Below are 20867 nucleotides of genomic sequence, written 5' to 3' on the forward strand. Positions count from 1 at the left end.
AATTTCACTGTGTTTAAAAACACAGCAGTAAAAACTCATTTAACTTGGAATGGTGTCATCGACAAGGACGAAGCCAAGAACAGTTGAATGGGGTTTTGTACTCTTAAAAAAAAAAAGAAAGACACACACACACACCTGCTTCACAATCAAATCTGTCATCTCAGTAAAGAGCTCTCAGGCTACAGCAGAAACTGCAAAATTAACGAGGAGGCCAAGACATTTGGCAGGCAAGTAGCTCACCTAAGTCTTCACTGTAACCTGCAAGCCTGGGGACTAGAACATTGGTAGATTGCCCAAGGGAAAACAAGTTTTAAAGATTGAATAAAGTTAAGGTTGCAAGGTTGAGCAGCAATTAGGGAGCAAACTTCCGAACAAGACACTAAAGGTGCAATCCTACAGCTGGCATTTAGGAACACAGGAAGCTCCCTTATGCAGAGTGATTGTACTATGGCAACTCTCAGTATTGTCTACGTTGACAAGCAGTAGTTCTTTGGGATTTTGTGGTGGTTTTCCCCAGTCCTACTTAGAGATGCCAGGAATCTGGGGTCTTCTGCACGCTCAGATGCTCTTCTGCAAAAGCAGAGCCCTTCACCCAACAGAGCATCTGTAGGAAGGATATAAGTGCTGTTCTGCTGGTGGTGAGAGAAGCCTGATGTGAGGATGGAAAGCTCTCCCACCAGCAACGCTTCACCGTCGATGAGAGTTTAAGAAGGCTTACTGAGGCAAATAAGAACCTGCAGGATCCTAAAGCCTGTTTGTTTCCTGATATGCCCTGCAAAGGAGCCCTCAACAATGCCAGCCATAAACCCTGCAGTGCTAATTTCCTTGCACTGCCCACAGGAGGAAAATGTGGGGAGAGAAAGGAAGGGTAAGTGAAGGTCACACACATCCTCCCTGCCCTAGCTGCAACAAGACAGCAGGATCCACAAACACTGGCACCCGAAACTTGGAACAATAAGATGGAGGACACCTGGATGGACAGCAGTACATGTGAAAAGGATCTAGGGATCTTAGTAGACCACAAGCTTAACGCAAGTCAGCAGCGAGATGCAGCAGCAGAAAAGTCTAACGCTATTCCAAGCTGCATCAACAGAAGTCTAGTGTCCAGATCAAGAGAAGTAATGTTGTTGTTTAGTCGTTTAGTCATGTCCGACTCTTCGTGACCCCATGGACCAGAGCACGCCAGGCACTCCTGTCTTCCACTGCCTCCCGCAGTTTGGTCAAACGCATGCTGGTAGCTTCAAGAACACTGTCCAACCATCTCGTCCTCTGTCGTCCCCTTCTCCTTGTGCCCTCCAGGAGAAGTAATAGCATTGCTTTATTCTTCCTTAGCGAGACCACACCTGGAATACTGTGTCCAGTTCTGGGCGCCACAATTCAAGAAGAATATTGACAAGGCAGAACATGTACAGAGGAGGGTGACCAAGATGATCAAGGGTCTAGAAAACAAGGCTTATCAGAATGGATGGGGGAGTTGGGGATGTTTAGCCTGGAAAAGAGGAGGCTGAGATATGATAGCCATCTTCAGATACCTAAAGGGCTGTCACATGGAAGATGGAGCAAGCTTGTTTTCTCCTGCTCTGGAGAGTACGGTCTGAACCAATAGGGTTAGGGTGACTCTTGGGGTCCCTTCCAACTCTACAATTCTGTGATTCTATGATTTAACAGATGTCATTTGGCTTTGCATACTGATTTTATACTATAAATAGACTAGATCTGGGTAATCAGCAACCAACCTTTCTTCCCAAGGTAATACTGCTTTGAGGTATCACAAGATCTACTCAGACTGGATTAAAACAAAGCATGAATCATTCATACCTTGTTTGCTTTGGTTCTACTATTTTTAAGTCAGATGTTTTTGGCGCGTGAGAAATATCAAATATTGTCTCATAAACGTGCTCTAAAGAATTATACAAGGCTTGTGTGAACTGTGACTAATTCCTAATTACTGGTCTTACGTGAGAAATTTTCCATTCCGAATCCAGTGCTTTTTACAACAATGGAATCTGACGGCAGCTTGAGAGAATGGCCACATTTCATATGCCTGGCCACTGCCTCATCATTTTTATCTATCCCCTCTCCTTTTTGGAGTTTGGTACCACAGGATGTGATGATGGCCACTAGCTTAACTGGTTATTAAAAAAATAGATCATAAGTCCTTCCATGGCTATTAGTTATCACAAGTGTATGGAAGTGCCACATACCATCTGAGGGCTGGAACCAGCTAATCTCTATTCAGTGAAGACCCACTGAAATGAATGGACCTAAAGTTAGTAATATACAGCAATATCAATGGGTCTAGTCCAACTACAGCTTGTTTGGATGCCACACAAAATTTGGATGTCAGGAACACTAAGTCATAGTTTAGTGTGACACATATATGCCACAGTAAACCTCAGGCTTGTGTACTCTCATCTCCTCCTCTAATGCAGTCAATGGAAGTTTTCAAGCTTTTGTTATCACAGCAACTCTTCCCTACTACTGTGGAAAAAACACGCTGGTGTGAAACATCTCCAAGTGACTGCATAAATTAAGTCTTTTGCAATAATGAATTTAGGAGTGGAACACAAAATCCATAACCAGTCAGAAAGTATACATGTGTTTAAAAAACAAAACAGAGGATAGTTAGCAGAAATTCTTATACAATGTTTCATTATGGACGTGTCTGTGTGCAGTGTTATGCATGACCAAACAATGTACATATTGAATATATCATGCTAAATTTCCAAGTGACTGGAAGACAAGAGAGTAAGCTTGCTTTCTTAAATGAAAACTTTGTTGGTTTCTCTCCAGTGCAGTATCGCACCAGCCTACATAGATTAACCCTTGGGATTCTTAACATTCAAACACTAGTTTTCCAGTGCAGATTAAGACAGAGTTAAGCAACAGGAACAGAGAACAGAAATGCTGTATATATGTCTGCTTATGTTTGTATTCTGAAGGGGAAAATATTCTGTGACCAAGGAAGCTCAAGGAGTTGTTCCTGTCATGATGTTGCAAGCCTGGTTAGCGGTGCGGCAAGATGACAGGTTCTGAGAGGAGAGAGAGAGAGATACGATTGCATTGAGAATTCATTAGGTGAAGGTGGAATGGGATGAATTTGGACTAATTGGTCTGGGTGAAAGGAGACTCTGATTGGCCAGAGGTTCTAGTTGCTTGAGAGTTAACTGCCGGTTGAGGGAGAGGTAGTTGAGATTTTGTCAGCTAAGGAGTTTGGGGGAGAATGGATTTGATGAGGGTAATGTGAAAAATAGACCAGAGATGAGCTGAGGAGAAATATTGAGGCCTGAACTGAATACCCAGTTTCTTATTAATACCTTTTTTGGTGAAGACCTGGAGAAGGGAGCCAGTGACTGAGTTGGTCCGAACAGCTGCCCTGTGTACCAGAGGAAAGTGACAGCAGCGGGTTTTTTAAATCTTCCTAAACTATCCAAACAGTCAGGAATACAGCTAGAGGAGTTTTGGGGTACAGAGGCAGATTGTCCCCAGTAGCTGGACAGGGCTGTGGGAGTATTTGGTCAGGGCGGAGGTATAAGGGCCTGAGGTAAAAGCCACTTGGAGGCAGGTGTCAGCAACAGTGTCTCCCGGGTCTTCAGAAACAGTCAACAAGCACCTTTATGATCCCAATATAAATATTCCCTTGTGTACCTAATATTCCTTTAATAAACCAACCATCTTAGTGTAAAGTTTATCCTGTCTCTAGCAATTGGTGTCAACCTAAGCTACCAGGTGGTTCTGAAAGCATTCTGAGTGAACTGATGGCACCAGAAAATTTAATAAGTGAGTGCAGATACCTCTACTTTTGTTTACTCACAAGTGAGGCCAGGGGAACTGAGTATCCCTGACAATAGTAAAAAAAGGTTTCTTTTTAAATCCTAATGCAGGACTTATAATGTGCTCAGAGCTGATGTGGGCTGTCTTCCAATCATCGTGCCTCAGCTTATTAAGTCAATATATGCACAAGTCTTTTATTTAACCATATTTTTAACATTTTCAATTTTGACTCCCTTCCCCCTCTTTCTGCTGTTCCTTACATTTATTTTCATCCTTTCCTGCATACTCCAAATTGCCTTATTCTTTTAATCATCTACAGTATTCTATATATATATCATATATATATATATATATATATATATATATATATATATATATCTGCAGGTTATTTTACAACAATCCTGCCAATGTCTTGATCTGTTTACAGTTTGTAAATACTCAATAAACCACTTCCATTCCTTTCTTAAAAGATTGTTATCTTGATTTCTTCTCCCCCTAGTAAGTTTCATCATTTCTGCATATTCCATTAGCTTCTGTATCCAGTTGTCGGGAAGATATATATGCACGAGTCTTTTCCCACACATGTAGCCTGTTTACTATAACCTGAAGCTGAACAGGAAAGTCTCATTAACCACAGTTTAGTGTTGCTCCAAACTGGGAAACCCATGGTCACCAGCTTCAAAACAAGCCAGGCTCTTAAACCATGGTTTAAAGTTGATGAAAGATCCTGGCTCCTTCTGTAGCTGGTGACTATAGTTTACCACAAGAGTGTGAAACTATGGCTAATTAGAGGCTTCCTAGTTTAATCACAGCTCACGCCAATGGAAGCAAAAGGCTCGTGCATACCTTGGCTTACTAAGACAAAGTGGCTAACAGCTGGTCTATTTTCCTACCCCGCATACAAACTCAAAAAACAGTAACATTAATTGGGTATGGAGAGGTGTTTCAAATGGTTTAAACAAGCAAGTTAACAAAACAAAAAAAATCCCCAAACAGCCACAAACTATTATTCCTTATCCTCTCTGTTTCAGGTGCAATACAAACTATGCCAGCCTAAATTATTCTAAAGGAATCTGAAAGAAACTGCCACATGGAGTCATTTTACAAGCAAATACCCCAGAGACAAGCAAATAGCCTGTAGCCACATAAACAAGAGGTGGTTAAGAAGTAAATTTTTGCTCTGCCCCTTCAAACTACACTGATGTTGTTTGATGGAAAATAACCCACTTTCGCTTCGGAATAGTACTTTGTGTTTACATGCCATGTCTACCATGGAAAGATCTAAAGCTCTGGGCAAACAGTGCACATATTTGAAGAAGGATGCTCTGAATTCTGGAGTAAAGGGTGGAATCTCCAGACTAACCACACTCTGCAGTCTGGTTGTGACCTGCTTGAATTCCTGCTCTAGTGAATCACTTATAGATATTCGGTGTTGTTCTGGCCCAAGCAATATCCAACCAGGAAGGGGTCATTTTTATCTACCACACCTGGAACACGTATTTCAATCACAGAATAAAGGTTAAAGCACATAACAAGCATAGCTAATGCCCAAGGCAAGCAGCCTACTCACATTTTCTTGGAAATAGATGCCATTAAGCACAGGGAGACTTATTTCCAAGTAAACATTCTAAGGAACAAGTTATTAGCCAATTCTTGCATCGCAAGGGGTTGAGCTAGATGACCCTTGGGGTTCTTTCCAGCTCTACAATTCTATGATTCTATCTGCACCATGCACCTCAACATCTCATTCAAGGAAGATCCATGCCAGTAGTAGTACGTATATTGAACTAACAATATTTTCTGTTTTTCAGTTGCAGCATTCCAAATAGTGAAATCCCTCTCTAGAGAGATTTGGCTAGTTATTAGAAGCTGCTTTTGGGGTAGAATGCAGATATAGGAGCTCTTAAACCAACTGATTTCCATACAGGCGACTCTCGGCTTACATGGAGGTTATGTTCTGGGGATTGTACATAAAGTCCAAATTGTGTATAGTCAAAACATATTGGGTTCAATGGCTGGTGAGATACCCAAAGCCTTTTCCCTCCAAATGCCCATGCCCATTCCATTCTCTTTATTTTACCCAGCACATAAAGCCAAAGACAAGCTCCTACCACAGAAAATACTCTTTTCCTCGGGGCCACCTGACTAATCTTTCAAGGCAGTGAGGCTGCAGGTGACTGTCTAAGGCAGGTGTATAGCCTGCGGCTGCCCAGCTCTTGGACTCCAACTTCCTTCAGCCCCAGCCAGTGTGGCCAATGGTTGGCGATGATGGGAACTGCAGTCCATCAACATCTGGAGGGCCACAGGTTCCCCATCCTTGGCTGGTTGGGCGTGATTAAAGCTGGTGTGCCAAACATCAAGAGCACACCAGGCTGGAAAATGACTGCTTTCGGTATTGTGTATACCCGAAAGGATAGAGGTAGAAAATGGTGGGTTCTACTACAGTGGTACCTCGGGTTACATACGCTTCAGGTTACAAACTCCGCTAACCCAGAAATAGTACCTCGGGTTAAGAACTTTGCTTCAGAATGTGAAAAGAAATTGTGCTCCGGCGGTGCAGTGGCAGCAGGAGGCCCCATTAGCTAAAGTTGTGCTTCAGGTTAAGAACAGTTTCAGGTTAAGAACGGACCTCCGGAACGAATTAAGTACTCAACCCGAGGTACCACTGTATTAGAAACTGAATAGTAAGTCCTTTCTCATTTGTCCATGGCGCATAATCAAAAAATCTGCTTTGATCCAAATTGAGAAGAACAACAACCTGGCTATGTTTTAAGTCGGAGAGATGTACACAACCCCCGCTGTTTGGTATACTAATTTACCTGCTGAATACATAGGTAAATCAAGAAACTAAACAGCGTATCTGGGGCTGTGTACACCTTACCAACTTAAAACATAGCTAGGTGGTTCTTCTTCTCAATTTGGATCAAAGTGGGGGGGGGTAGAGAGAAACACATCAAAACTTCGAGCTTTGAGGTTCTTACAATCCAGCTGTAATATAAACTATGAAATAAATAAATAGAGTACAGTATTTAATAAGAAATGACAGGACAGATATGGACAGGTATTTTAATACAGTGGTACCTCGGGTTAAGAATTTAATTCGTTCAGGAGGTCCGTTCTTAACCTGAAACTGTTCTTAACCTGAAGCACCACTTTAGCTAATGGGGCCTCCCACTGTGCCGCCACCGCGCGATTTCTGTTCTCATCCTGAAGCAAAGTTCTTAACCCGAGGTACTATTTATGGGTTAGCGGAGTCTGTAACCTGAGGCGTTTGTAACCTGAAGCATCTGTAACCCGAAGTACCACTGTAATAATAATTAATTAAATAGGCCGAAGGCAGTAAATTAGTGCCACCCTGTGTCACATTCCCAGGAAAAATAAAATCTGAGCCCCAGATCCTACTCCTGCAACTAACTCACAACTCTCTCTCTCTCCCCCTCTGCCTTTGTGTCTTCAAGCTAGAGCTCCTGCTTTCTCTGCCCCTACCTATAGCTGGATATCTGCACGTGTAACTGTCTTCTAACTCTGAGGGGTACCTCATTCACAAACAGAGATTCACAGCTATCAGAAGACCATCTCTCCAACAATCCCCTCCATCAGTGAACAGCAGCACCCATTTATCTCAGACCATTAAGTAAGAATCCGCCAAACAAATTTAACAGGCAGCCAGCCATCCCTAAACATCATCTGGATCTGAATTAAGGAAAATCCATTTGAGAAGTTGTGAACGGGAAATGAAAAGGGAGGAATCTCCGAAGGCGTGGACTGCAGACATTGTTTATGTCTCCAGATCTAATTGGAGAAACAGTTAGATTTGTGAGCAGGAAAACAAGTTGGTTGCAATATGGTCCAGAGCATGTGTGCTTTCCTGAATTTATCCGTCCACGTTACACAGCTGAGAGATGCAAATCAAAAACCTACCCAGACATTACATGCCACATACACAACCTTGCAGAGATTGAAAAGGGGTGGGTGGGTAAAACAAACAAACAACAGGAAGTGAAAAGGCAAGAATAAGACCCTCTTCAAAAACAAGGTCTGTCTTTTCGGGGTGGGGAGAAGGAACAGAGGAAACGAAAATGAAGCGGAAGGCTTAGGTCAGAGGTACAATCCGACCTCCGCCCTGCATCTGATACAACTTCTTGCTGGAGAGATATAGAAAAGACTGGAAGAAGGGGGAGATGTGGCGCTGTCATGCCACGGGCAGGTGAGAAGAACAAAGCCGAGGACTCTGCCCCAAGTTGTCCCCCTACCTTTGTGCTGCAACACACCTGGAGCCCCTTCCCCTCCCTCCGCCTCCCAACATCCCTCTCGCTCCCAAACAATAGCCACCCCTTTCGCTTACCCTCTTCTCCGTGTCCAGGCAGAATCCCAAGCAGGCGGGGGATGTTTTGCTCAGCTGGCTTTCATGCTTTTCTCGGCCAGCGGCTCCCTCTCCTTCCTTCCTTCCTTTCCCCCTCCCCAAACCGTTCCCCTTTTAAAACGAGCTCGCTCGCGGAGAGCCAGCCCGGGGAGTGGACAAACAAGTTTCTCAAGTTTGCTCGCTCGCTCTCTCTTCCTCGCTTCCTTCTCCCGGCAGCGCGCAAAACACACACAGAAAGCCAGGCGCGCACCAGGTGTCTTTCCTCCGCGCGGGGAGTGGAGGCGAGAGAAAAGTCGAGTGAAACGTGGAGAGGTCTGAGGGAAGAAGAGTCTAATTGGGATACTCCTGAGAGAAAGAGAAGCCAAATTAAAAAAGGAGGCGGGGAGAGAGAGAGAGACACACACACACCTCTGACAAGAAGAAGCCCCGCCCCTTGCCGGAAGGCGGACACGTGACTCGCAGGTAAGGGCGCGAGCGGCTGGCGGGCGCCGCCCCCTGCCTACCAGCGCCGCTAAGAAAGGGCGCGGCTTGGGAGAGCGGACGCTTCTCCAGCTGCTGCGTTTCCAGGCGCGCGCGAGAAGGCTGGGTGGGAAACAGCGCACCTGGCGAGGAAGTTTGCTGGAGCAGCGCTAGCTCGCGCGCGCGCCCTTCCTGAGGCGAACTAAATTCGGTTTCCGGTCTTGTTCATTCAGGATTACAGTCTCTGAATTTACCTTCCCCACTCCCCGGGCTATGTAAGTGGGAGATAGGTGCCTCACACGCGTCACTGTCGCCCGTTCCCAAAGAGGTTTTTTTTTAAAAAAAAAAAAAGTGGTATTGCAGGTGCTTTGCAAAGAATAGGGAAGTTGTAAATCTGTAAGATGCAATCAGTATAATTGCCTGGAAATTACCTGAAAGGAAACGAAATCCCTATTTGTCTTCATAAGAAAAGCTTGCCCGTCTAGTTCAGCGTCCTGTTCTCACAGTGGCCAACTTTGGGACCTTTGGGAGGCCAGTAACCAGGACCTGAGGGCAACAGTGTGGCGCAGCGGTTTGGGCTAGCCATGAAGATGAAAGTAACGTGTGAAGTGGGGCTTAGGTAAAGATAAAGGGACCCCTGACCGTTAGGTCCAGTCGCAGACGACTCTGGGGTTGCAGCGCTCATCTCACTTTAATGGCCAAGGGAGCTGGCGTACAGCTTCTGGGTCATGTGGCCAGCATGACTAAGCCGCTTCTGGCAAACCAGAGCAGCGCACAGAAACGCCGTTTACCTTCCCGCCGGAGTGGTACCTATTTATCTACTTGCACTTTGACGTGCTTTTGAACTGCTAGGTTGGCAGGAGCAGGGACTGAGCAACGGGAGCTCACCCCGTCATGAAGATTCAAACCGCCAACCTTATGTTCGACAAGCCCAAGGCTCAGTGGTTTAACCCACAGCGTCACCCACTTATTTCTCTATGACTCCTTCCATGTGCCCACTAGGAGTTCGAACTTGCCCTTGTCTCAAACTCCATCACTCCAGCTATGACAAACTGCATTGAATCTAGTGGCACAGCGGGGGTTTTTAAACTGCTAGCACATTTGCAAAACTAAGCAGGGTCTGGTACGTTGCAAATTGGATGGGGCATGTCTCATGTTGAGATTTTTACATTGGAGGTTGGACTAGATGACCCTTAGGAGTCCCTTCCAATTCCATGATTATGTCAAAGTCAGGGTAAGATCCTAACACCACAAAGCTGGGAAGAAGCCCCACTGAATTCACTAAGTCTTGTTTCTGAGATGCAGCCTGCTTCTGATATTGTATGGGTTGGGCGTCTTTTCTGAAGTGAAAGCAAGTCAACTTTCCTAGCAGGGTCCATTCAAGCCTTGGGTGTGCCCAGCTTTTCTCTTTGGGTTTTGTTTGTTCAGCTGCACAAACATCAAAGAATGAAGTCTTCTGGGTCTGGTGATCTCGTTTATCGGTTCCTGCAACTTTGTCCTATTGGGCTTTCCATTGCCACACCTTAAGCCTGTGTCCTTTATCCAGAACCTTACTGCCAAAATCATTCACCTCAAAGTTCAGACCATGTGGCACCCCTCTTTAAACCCATACCCCGGTTCTCTCTCTGCATGCAGCCTAACAAGCAAGCAATGTCCTTTCTTCAACACCCTCCATACTTTGCTCCCCTTATAGTAAGGTTACTAGATTTTTTTCAAAGAATCCGGGGACACTTCTTTTTTTGAAAAGAAAAGAAAGTGATTTTTAAAAAACATTTTTTTAAAAAAGAAGAAGTAATATCTTCTCTTCTGGGTCTCCTCTGTCACGCGGCCTTCCTCTGGGCCCTGGCCTGTTCTCTTGGAGCGCCGTGGAGTAGTCTTGGGTCGGGCCTGGGCTCGGCCACGTGTCCTTGCCCTCCCAGTGCTCTCCTACCTCTCTTTCTCAGCAGCGGTGACAGCAGCAGCGCGGCAAGGTCGAGGCTCCCCTCTTTTTTCTCCTTCCTCTTTCTCTCTCTTTCTCCTCCTTCTCCTTTCCTCAATCTCCCTGCATCGGTTCCAGGGTTTTTACTGGCCCTGGAGCGCCGCTGGGCAGTCAGCCAGGTGGCCGGGCGCTCTCGCTCCTGGCTTGATTTGGGTCATGGAGGAGGGGTCAGTGGTTCCCCCAGTTGACGCGCCGGGCAGCCCCAGTTCCCCCTCAGCAGCGGCAGTCTCAGCAGCCCAGAGCCCGCCTGGTAGCACAGTTGGCTCTGGCTGGCTTCAGGAGCTGCTCGCTGCTGTGGCACCTGCCATTTTGCCTCGCCGGAAGTCGCCATATGATGTGTCTTGTGCCGTTGAACCAATCACACAACTTCCATTCCCTACTAATAAATCTACAACACTTAAAATATAAATCCGGGGACATTAAATGAAATCCGGGGACATTCCGGGGACAGATTTTGTCCAGGGACAGATTTGTAAATCCGGGGACTGTCCCTGGGAAACAGGGACGTCTGGTAACCATACCTTATAGCTCTTCCCTCATAGCTCAGTTGGTTAGAGTGTGGTGCTGAAACACCAAGGTTACAGATTCAATCCTGGTATGGGAGAGCTGCATATTCCTGCATTGCAGGGGGTTGGACTAGATGATCCTCAGGATCCCTTCCAACTCTATGATTCTATGATATCTCAGTATATTAAATGGTTTAGAAATTATTTCAGATAAAATAGACAAATGACCACTATCTGCTACCCTCACTCTTGCTGCTCCTTTGGTTGTTTGGAACACCCTCCCAGAACACCTATGCAGTGTCATTTCTTCCTTCACATTCCTCCTCAAAACCTATGCCTTCCGGGAAACCTTTGTCTTAACCTACTGTGCCTCATCCTTCAAGGGAAACTGTAAAGGCGGTTGCATTTGCACATTCTCTTCCATTGTTTAATGCTTCAGTCTCCTCCCTCTAATTTTGATAGTCTTTCCCACTATCAAAATGTAAATCGCAACGGGGACTTCCGGAGGCGGCGCCATCGGCAATGGCGGAATCCCTCTAGTTCTGAGGGACATAGCTCCGCGGAAATCGGGTCTTGCCGCTACGGCGAAGCGGGGACCCCTCTGAAATCACAGGCGGGTGAAGCCTGTGACCGTGGGACTCGGCGGGCACCTTCAGCGCCCCCCCAATCTGCAAAGGAGCCCGGTTACGAGCTCCGGAGCGTAACGGGGTGTTTGGCGCGGTGCTGAGAGTCAATTGCTTCTTCCGTGGAGTGAAGCCGCACAGCTGTTGCTGGAGAGCGCTGACCTTTTTCCTGTGACAATTTGGCTATCAAACAACTACCCGTGAGTAGGTCAAGCTTAAAGACCGGGGAATAAGGGAAAAAAATTTACTAATTTGGTACCGAAGCGGGAAGGTGTAAACAGGAAGTCCGCCTTCAGTTTCTTGTAAACAGATCAAAGCAAAGACTGTTTCAGCTAAGATCCTGAAAATTGCGTTAAAAAGACTCAAATCCTAACATCAATATAAGAGAACTCCCTCCCTGAGGTGCAGGAGAGGGGAGGGGAGGGAGAAGGGGAAGTACTTTTTGCCTGCAAAAAAAAGAGAGAAAAGGGAACAAAGACCGCCACTTAATGCCTGGGAACGGACTGCCAAGGGACAATAGAACTGCCGTACTGTGAATCGCGCTGTTTATGGACAATGCAACTTTTTGACAGCTAACTCTGTAAGAGCGATACTTTGATTCTGAAGGGTTTCTCCGGACTTGAAACTGTTGTTTATTTCATTAAAGGGGGGATTTGTGAAAGTTGGAAAAGTTACTTTATTGTTACAAGTTTTGATTGTTACTGTGTCCCCCTAGAGGAACTTTGAAATTGCTACAATTGGCCAGGGAATTTTCCACTCTAAACTGGCCAGGGGAATTTTCCACTATAAAACAAGTTCTAACCGTGGGACTGACCTTGATCCTTAGATAAAGTGTTATGGCAAATTTGCCTCAGGAAAAAGCAACAAGATCGGGTAAAATTAGACTGCAGCAGCAAAGAGCATCAGCATCTGGCCCTTCTGCTCCACCAGGGGAAGATTCTGCTCAAGTTGGGCTTAAAGGAATGGCATCTGAAGAGGGTTTAGCTTCAGCATTAGGAAAAAATTTTGAATCTTTGGAAAAATTAAGTAAACAAGTTGCTGAAGCGACAACAAAAATTGACCAAAACACTTCAAGCATCAATAACTTGGGGCAGAAGGTGAACTCAAATACAGAATCTATTGAGAAACTGCTGCAGGAATCTACTTCGAATTGAAAGACAGCTGAAGAAGCAAAGGGAAAAGTATTGGCTGTAGAGGAAAAGATACCACCAATATGTAGGCAGCTCGAGGATCACAAGTCATTGCTGTCTATGACTGAATTAAAAGAAAAACAGACCAATTTAAGGATCAGGGCTGTACCTGAACTTGAGAAAGATAGCTTGAGCGATTTTCTTACGCAGGAATTTGCAGACTTTTGGAACTTAGATTCAGATAAGTTAGATTTCAAGATAGTAAGTGCTTTTAGACTTGGAAGAGGGGGGAGAAAGAACAGGGTGAGAGACTGTTTGATTACCCTCCGAACAAAAGAGGAGAGAGACAAAATATTGAGTCTGCACTTCCAGAAGACATTGGAAATAAACGAAGCAAGAGTGGAGATATTTAAGGACATCCCAAAATACCTTTTGGATCTTAGGTCTAATTACGGAGACCTGGTGGCCCTGCTGAGAGGAAATAGAACCATTTTTAGGTGGGAATTCCCCCAAGGCCTATCCTTTACCTTCAAAGGGAGAAAGTTTAAAATAAGATCAGTGGAAGATAAAGAAAAATTTTTGAGAGAGCACGGAGAAGACCTGCAAAAAGAAGCTGAAGAAGAGCCAAGAGCATTAAAACCAGGAATACAAGACACAGCATCACTACCTTTGGGATTGGACAAGCTAGAGAAAGTGATACCACCGTCAGAACAAGAACAACTACTGGGAGCAGTTGGAGGAAAAGCAAAATAAACACACCATGTCTCTGCAACTATTAAGTTGGAATATTCATGGCTTTAATTCCCCGGAGAAAAGGAAAAAAGTCTTTCATATATTGAAAAAGGAACAATTGGACTTGATTTGTTTACAGGAGACACATGTGATAAGGCTACATAGGAAAGTATTGACTAATAAAAGATTGGGTCAAGAGTTTATTTCATCGGACAAGGTCAAAAAGAGAGGAGTAGTAATCTATGCAAAAGAGAGCCTATCACCGAAATTCATTTTTAAAGATGACCAAGGAAGATTTGTGGCAATTGAAATCCAAACACAAGGAGAAAAATTTTTGATAGTAGGAGTTTATGCACCAAATGAGGGGAAATCTGAATTTTTTAAGAAGTTGCATGAGACATTGTTGGACTATATGGATTACAACATTATCATGATGGGAGATATGAATGGAGTGGTATCTACAAACATGGACAAGTCACAGAGACAGGTAGTTACCAAAGATGGCAGACTACCAAAAACTTTTTTTGAGATGACTGACAATATGGACTTGATTGACATTTGGAGAATAAAGAATCCCTTGGGTAGAGAGGGAACCTTCTTCTCTGAAGCCAAAATGACATGGACAAGAATTGACCAAATCTGGATAACTAGAGGACTGGCAGCTAAGACTCGAAAAGTGGAAATTTGCCCCAAAACTTGCTCCGACCATAATGCTGTGAAAATGGAGATGAAATTAACACCAACCGGTTCCTTCAGATGGAGGATGAATGACACCTTGTTTAGAGACCAAGAGGTTACCAAGAAGGCCCAAAAAACCTTGAGAGACTATTTTGAGATAAATATGAACACCACCATCGAAAAAAGAGTAATCTGGGACGCAAGTAAAGCAGTTATGAGGGGGTTTCTAATTCAACAGAATGCAATAAAGAAGAGAGCTCAAAATGAGAAAAAAGATAAAATTTTGGAAAAAATAAAAGAGGGTGAGAAGAAACTGAGAGCGAAACCAAAGTCACAAGAGATTCTGAGAGAAATAAAGTTATATCAAGTTCAATACATGAAAATGATGAATCAGGAAATAGAATGGAAAATTAAACAGATGAGACAAAGGACATTTGAATCGGCTAATAAATGTGGAAAATTGTTAGCCTGGCAAATGAAAAAAAGACAAAAACTTAACACCATTACTAACTTGGAAGTAGAAGGAAAGAATATTCAGAATCCAGTGGAAATTAGAAAATGCTTCCAGAGGTACTTTAAACAGTTATATACACAAGGGCCACAGAAAGAGTTTGATATAGACCAATTCTTGAAAACAAATGGACTACAAAAAATCTCTCAAGAAAATAAGTTAATGTTGAACTATAAAATAACAGAACAGGAGGTGGAAGGTGCCATCCAGAATATGCAGTTGGGCAAATCTCCAGGGCCAGATGGTTTAACCTCAAAATATTACAGATCTTTGAAAGATTGGATAATTCAACCACTAAAGGAGGTCTGCAATGAAATTTTGGAGGGGAAAAAAGCGCCAGAGTCGTGGAAGGAAGCCTATATTACACTTATACCGAAAAATGAGTCTGAAAAGACACAACTTAAGAACTACCGCCCCATATCCCTGCTTAATGTGGATTATAAAATTTTTGCAGATATTTTGGCTAAAAGGCTAAAAAAAGTATTAGTGGAGGAGATACATAAAGACCAAGCTGGCTTTCTCCCGGGTAGACACTTGTCTGACAATACGAGGAATATAATTAACATTTTGGAGAAGCTGCAAGTGAACATTAATACTAAAGCAGTCTTAATCTTTGTAGATGCGGAGAAAGCCTTTGATAATATTTCTTGGAGTTTTATGAAGAAAAATTTTCAGGGGATGGGGGTTGGTCAAGGGTTCAAAAATGGTATAAGTGCAATTTATTCAGAACAAAAGGCTAAACTAATAGTTAATAACGTGGTGACAGAGGAATTTAAGATAGAGAAAGGGACACGACAAGGCTGCCCAATTTTCCCATTGCTTTTTATTTCGGTCCTGGAGGTTTTGCTAAATATGATCAGAAGGGACCGTTTGATTAAAGGTATACAGGTCGGAGCCAAACAGTACAAATTGAAAGCTTTTGCAGATGACTTAGTACTGACGTTACAGGAGCCAGAATCTAGTACTAAAAGAGTATTAGAACTGATTCAAGAATTTGGTCATGTGGCAGGATTTAAGTTGAACAAGTTAAAAACTAAAGTTCTTGAGAAAAACTTAACACCGATTGAGAAAGAGAGGTTTCAGAAGGAGACAGGTTTAACATTGGTTAAGAAAGTAAAATACCTGGGGGTTAACATGACCGCTAAGAACTTAAACCTATTTAAAGACAATTATGAGAAATGTTGGTCAGAAGTGAAAAAGGATCTAGAAATATGGTCAAATTTGAAGCTTTCCTTGTTAGGTTGAATTGCTGTTATAAAGATGAATGTATTGCCAAGAATGTTATTTTTGTTTCAATCATTGCAAATTTTGGACAAAATGGACTGTTTCAAGAAGTGGCAGAGAGATATTTCTAGATTTGTTTGGCAGGGCAAGAAGCCCAGAATAAAATTTAAAATACTAACTGATGTAAAGGAAAGAGGTGGACTTGCCCTGCCAGACCTTAAACTCTATTATGAATCAGCAGCATTCTGCTGGTTGAAAGAATGGCTGCTTCTTGAGAACACAGACATTTTGGATTTAGAAGGTTTTAATAATGTTTTTGGGTGGCATGCATATTTGTGGTATGACAGGGTTAAAGCACACAAAGCATTTAAAAATCGTATTGTCAGGAAAGCATTGTTTAATGTCTGGATAAGATATAAGGACTTACTTGAAAATAAAACCCCAAGGTGGTTGTCACCGATGGAAGCAAAGGCTCAGAAAAAGCTCAATATGGAGGCCAAATGGCCGAAATATTGGGAAATTTTGGAACAAGAAGGAGACAAATTGAAATTGCAGAGTTTTGAGAAATTAAAAGATAAAGTGCGAGACTGGCTTCACTATTATCAAATAAGGGAGGCTTACAATTTGGACAAAAAAATTGGCTTCCAAGTGGAAAAATCAAAATTGGAAACAGAACTGTTAGATCCCAAAACAAAGATACTTTCAAGAATGTATAACTTGCTGTTGAAATGGAATACTCAAGATGAAACGGTTAAATCTGCTATGATTAAATGGACACAAGATGTTGGACATAACATTATGATGGCTGACTGGGAACAGTTGTGGACCACAGGTATGAAATTTACGGCATGCAATGCCTTAAGAGAGAATATTATGAAAATGATATACAGGTGGTACATGACACCAGTCAAGCTTGCAAAAATCTATCATTTGCCCAATAATAAATGTTGGAAATGTAAAGAAAATGAAGGTACATTCTTTCACCTTTGGTGGACGTGCCCAAGGATAAAGGCTTTCTGGGAGATGATATATAATGAAATGAAAAAGGTATTTAAATATACCTTCTTGAAGAAACCAGAGGCCTTTCTCCTGGGCATGGTTGGCCAATTGGTGTCAAAGAAGGATAGAACTTTCTTTATGTACGCTACAACAGCAGCAAGAATACTCATCGCAAGGTATTGGAAGACACAAGATTTACCCACCCTGGAAGAATGGCAGATGAAAGTGATGGACTATATGGAACTGGCGGAAATGACTGGCAGAATCCGAGACCAGGGAGAAGAGTTGGTGGAAGAAGATTGGAAGAAATTTAAAGACTATTTGCAGAAACATTGTAAAATTAATGAATGTTAAAATGATGTTGGATTGAAATTAAGCGGCCTTAGCAACAAGGTTAATAAGAATATGTAAAAATGGATTGATAACGGATGAAAATATAAAGTTATAATATGTTGAGATATTGAGTTAAGATAAAAGAAAGAGGGTAAGGATTTGCTGAATTAATCATGTGAACGGGAATACAAAAAAGGGAGGTGTGAGGAGGTCAGGGAAATAAGCAAATGAAATTTAAGATATGAAAAATTGATTTGTTTTTAACTATTTTTATCTACTTTTTCTGTATTTTTAATCTTTTTTTCCTATGTATTTTTGTATTTTTTGTACTTTTTTTTCTTTTTTCTGCTTTCTTTTTACTTTGTAATTTTCTTCTTTCTTGTAATTTTTTTTAAAAAATAATGTAAATCGCAAAACTTCTCGGTGAATAAACCTGTATTTTTGCTTATGTTATTCCATAAAGTACTTTTTCACCGGTGATGCTCTGTTAATAACTAGCAGCCTTATACCCAGCGTTGCTAGGAATTAAAAGAAACCAAAAGATCAATGCAGTTTTGAAATCAGTGGTTAAAATCAGTACAGTTTTGAATTGAATGACCTCAAATAAGTTCAGTAAGTACAGCATATGAGCAGTTTTTGTTTCTTGTTTTACTATTTCAGAAATTTCTGCAAAAAGCTTCCAAGATTCTTGAACTTCTTGGCATTCCCACCACATGTGAAGGTAGGTGCCTATCAATGAAAAAAGATTGCTATTCTTGGAGGTAATCATTTTGGGGCCAGAGATGGGTGGGTCCACCCCCTTTATCTTCTGCCACCATCTTTCCTGCCTCTCTTTCTGCCACTTCTTTTTAACTCTCTCAATTCCCCCCACACAGCATTTTTTAATCATTGCCACCTACATGAATTAGGAAGGGCTCCATGAAATGAGATCCAGGGGAAGTACTAAGCTGGCTGACAGAAGAGTGCTGTGCTCCTGCGACACCAGACATCCCTACTGAGATACTTCCCCAGCTGTGGCACTACCTCTTGTGCCCCCACCTGCCAGTATTTTACATCCCTCTACATACAAAGCTTTGTCTGCCTCCCATTTTCTTTCCTTCTCTTTCTGAGTTCTTTTTTTTTTCTTTGCCTGCTAAACTGCATGAAAGGAATTGTGTGCCTAAATGCAGACAATTCCGAGAAAAGATGCAGCAGCGTTGCTACATCTAATCCATGCAATCATTCCCCACACTTTAAATGAATGTAAATTGGACAAATTGGACGAGATGAATTTGTGCTGTTTTTCTCACACAAATATCTGAAAGACCGTCTCTTACAGACCCTTGAGTGCTTAGATTGGCAGAGGGGCCCTCAGAGGCTCTGAGTGTGTGTGTGTGTGTGCGCGCGTGTGCATCATTTGACAGGGCATTCTCTGTGGTGGCCCCTAAGCTGTGCAACTCCTTCCCCACAAAGTTGTGTCTGGCACCTTCATTGTACAGCTTCTGGAGAATGCTGAAGGCACACTTCTTTGCTTTGGCTTTTGACACTTGAGGTGTATATTTTTCGGACCCACGTTATCTTGTATGGTTGTCAGTCATTTTAAAACTGTTTTTAATCTTGTCTTTTAATGTCGCAACCTGCCCTGGGAACTTAGGGTGAAGGGCAGGTAATAAATATATAACACAGAAATCCTGTTTTCGTAAGTAGTTTACTCACTTATCTATAGCCTTGCAATGAGCGTGAGTTGTCCATGTTACTGTTTCTGATTACATGGGCATCTTTTCGAACACCATGATGTGGCCGATTCACCTTTTTCTTTGTAGGTTCCTCCCTTGTTTCCAATCTATTTATAGCACCTTCCAAATGTGTCAGCACAGCATTCCCTCACCACCACCTCCAGGTGACTGGTAAATTTAGTAATGGGTTACTTAAGAGTTATTATAGTCCAGCAGTGAGGAATGTTGTGACTCTTCAAAAGGCAAATGCATGTCAGGACCAACAATGGGGGAAAGAATTCAATTCACTTCGTATTTAAAGGCAAACATCTCTCATTTGCATTTCTCGAAACAGTACGGGAAATGAGACAGCTATCTTTCACATTTCATAGCTCTCCGAATATTGCAATGTCATTCTCCAGACAAGTAATACACACACACACACACACACACACACACACACATGCACCTATTGAACCAAAGTGTCTACAAAAATGCACTGGTTTATGGAAAATTGCTTTACAAAAAAAAATGTATATTAGGCAAAAGTGCATACAAATATTAGGAGAAATGTGCGTTAAGATGTTGATGGATTTTCATGAGGACTTTTCTGTTTAAAAAATTGTGAACAGATGTGGAAATGTGCAGAACTGAATTTAAGATTGAAAATGGAGAAACTAATAAATTAAAATTACCTTCTTGTGTATTTATATGTGTCCACTCCCTTCCAGATATTCTGTCCTTTTTAAAAAATAAATAAATATTTTTTATTTATTTTCCATTTAAGCATATATAATCACATCATTATTATCCACTTCACTTCTTTGGCTCTTTAGAGCTGTCAACTTCCTTCCCTCTCACCTCTTGGCTTTCAGAAGTAACTTTTATATCACAGCATTTTATATATTTTCCAGTTCTAATTTTACTCATTACAAAATACTTCAAAGTTTAAATAAACGTAGAAAGGTAAAAAAAAAAATATCATTACAAGTATTCAGATAACCCTACTAGTGTTGTTAATTGCTTACAACGATCTTTCAAATATTGTATAAATTACTCCAGTCTTTCTGGAATACTTGATTGTGATGGTTTCGGATTTTTCCTGTCAGCTTCACCAGTTCTGCAAAGTCCATCATCTTCATCTGCCACTCTACTTTCATTGGTACTTCTTGTTGTTTCCATTTTGGGGCTAAAAGGATTCTTGCCGCTGTTGTTGCATACATGAACAGTCTTTTATCTTCTTTTGGTATCTCTTCGCCTACTGTACCCAGTAAAAAGGCTTCTGGTTTTTTAACAAAAGTGTTTTTAAACATTTTCTTTAACTCATTATACAGTCTTACCTTGGGTTGAAGTAGCTTCGGGTTAAGCATTTTCGGGTTGGGCTCCACAACGACCCAGAAGTAACGGAATGCGTTACTTCCGGGTTTCGCCGCTCGTGCATGCGCAGACACTCAAAATGACGTCACGCGAATGCGCGGAAGTGCTGAATCGCGACCCGTGCACGCGCAGACGCATGTTGCGTTCGCTTCAGGATGCTAACAGGGCTCCGGAACGGATCCTGTTCGCATCCAGAGGTACCACTGTATATCATTTCCCAGAAAGCCTTTACCTCTTTACAAGTCCATCCAGATATTCTGTCCTAACTGGAGGAATTCTGTCTGGTGTAGGAGGGTCTAACTACAGGGCAAGACAAAGTTATTTATCGAGAGGGACACGCCAATCTCAGATCCTAGAAGACAATCTAAGGCAGGGGTAGCCAACATGGTGCCTTCTAGATAATTGGAACTACTGTGCCTTTGGCCTAAGAAAATGTTGTTGCTTCTGCTACTGTGCTTAGTCACTTGGAAAAGAATAATATGAGTG

The 20867-nt window shown here is 42.5% G+C and overlaps 1 protein-coding gene and 1 long non-coding RNA gene across 3 annotated transcripts in view; one reads left to right on the forward strand and one right to left on the reverse strand.

The window, feature by feature from the left end:
• The window catches only part of ATP8B1 (ATPase phospholipid transporting 8B1), a 75847-nt gene extending 67257 nt beyond the window's left edge, over nt 1-8590 (reverse strand). For both annotated transcript variants that reach the window (XR_014539535.1, XM_083575552.1), the window contains exon 1: nt 8120-8590. The gene's annotated coding sequence lies outside the window, so the exon portion shown is untranslated. The remainder of the gene's footprint in view (nt 1-8119) is intronic.
• On the forward strand, nt 8456-19691 carry LOC310744508. Its single transcript, XR_014539584.1, has 3 exons — nt 8456-8599; nt 17971-18031; nt 19113-19691. It is a non-coding gene; the product is annotated as an uncharacterized lncRNA (long non-coding RNA).
• Nucleotides 19692-20867: the final 1176 nt, after the last annotated feature.

This window comes from Podarcis filfolensis (genome assembly GCF_964270895.1).
Source record: "Podarcis filfolensis genome assembly, chromosome: 11".
Taxonomy (NCBI): domain Eukaryota; kingdom Metazoa; phylum Chordata; class Lepidosauria; order Squamata; family Lacertidae; genus Podarcis; species Podarcis filfolensis.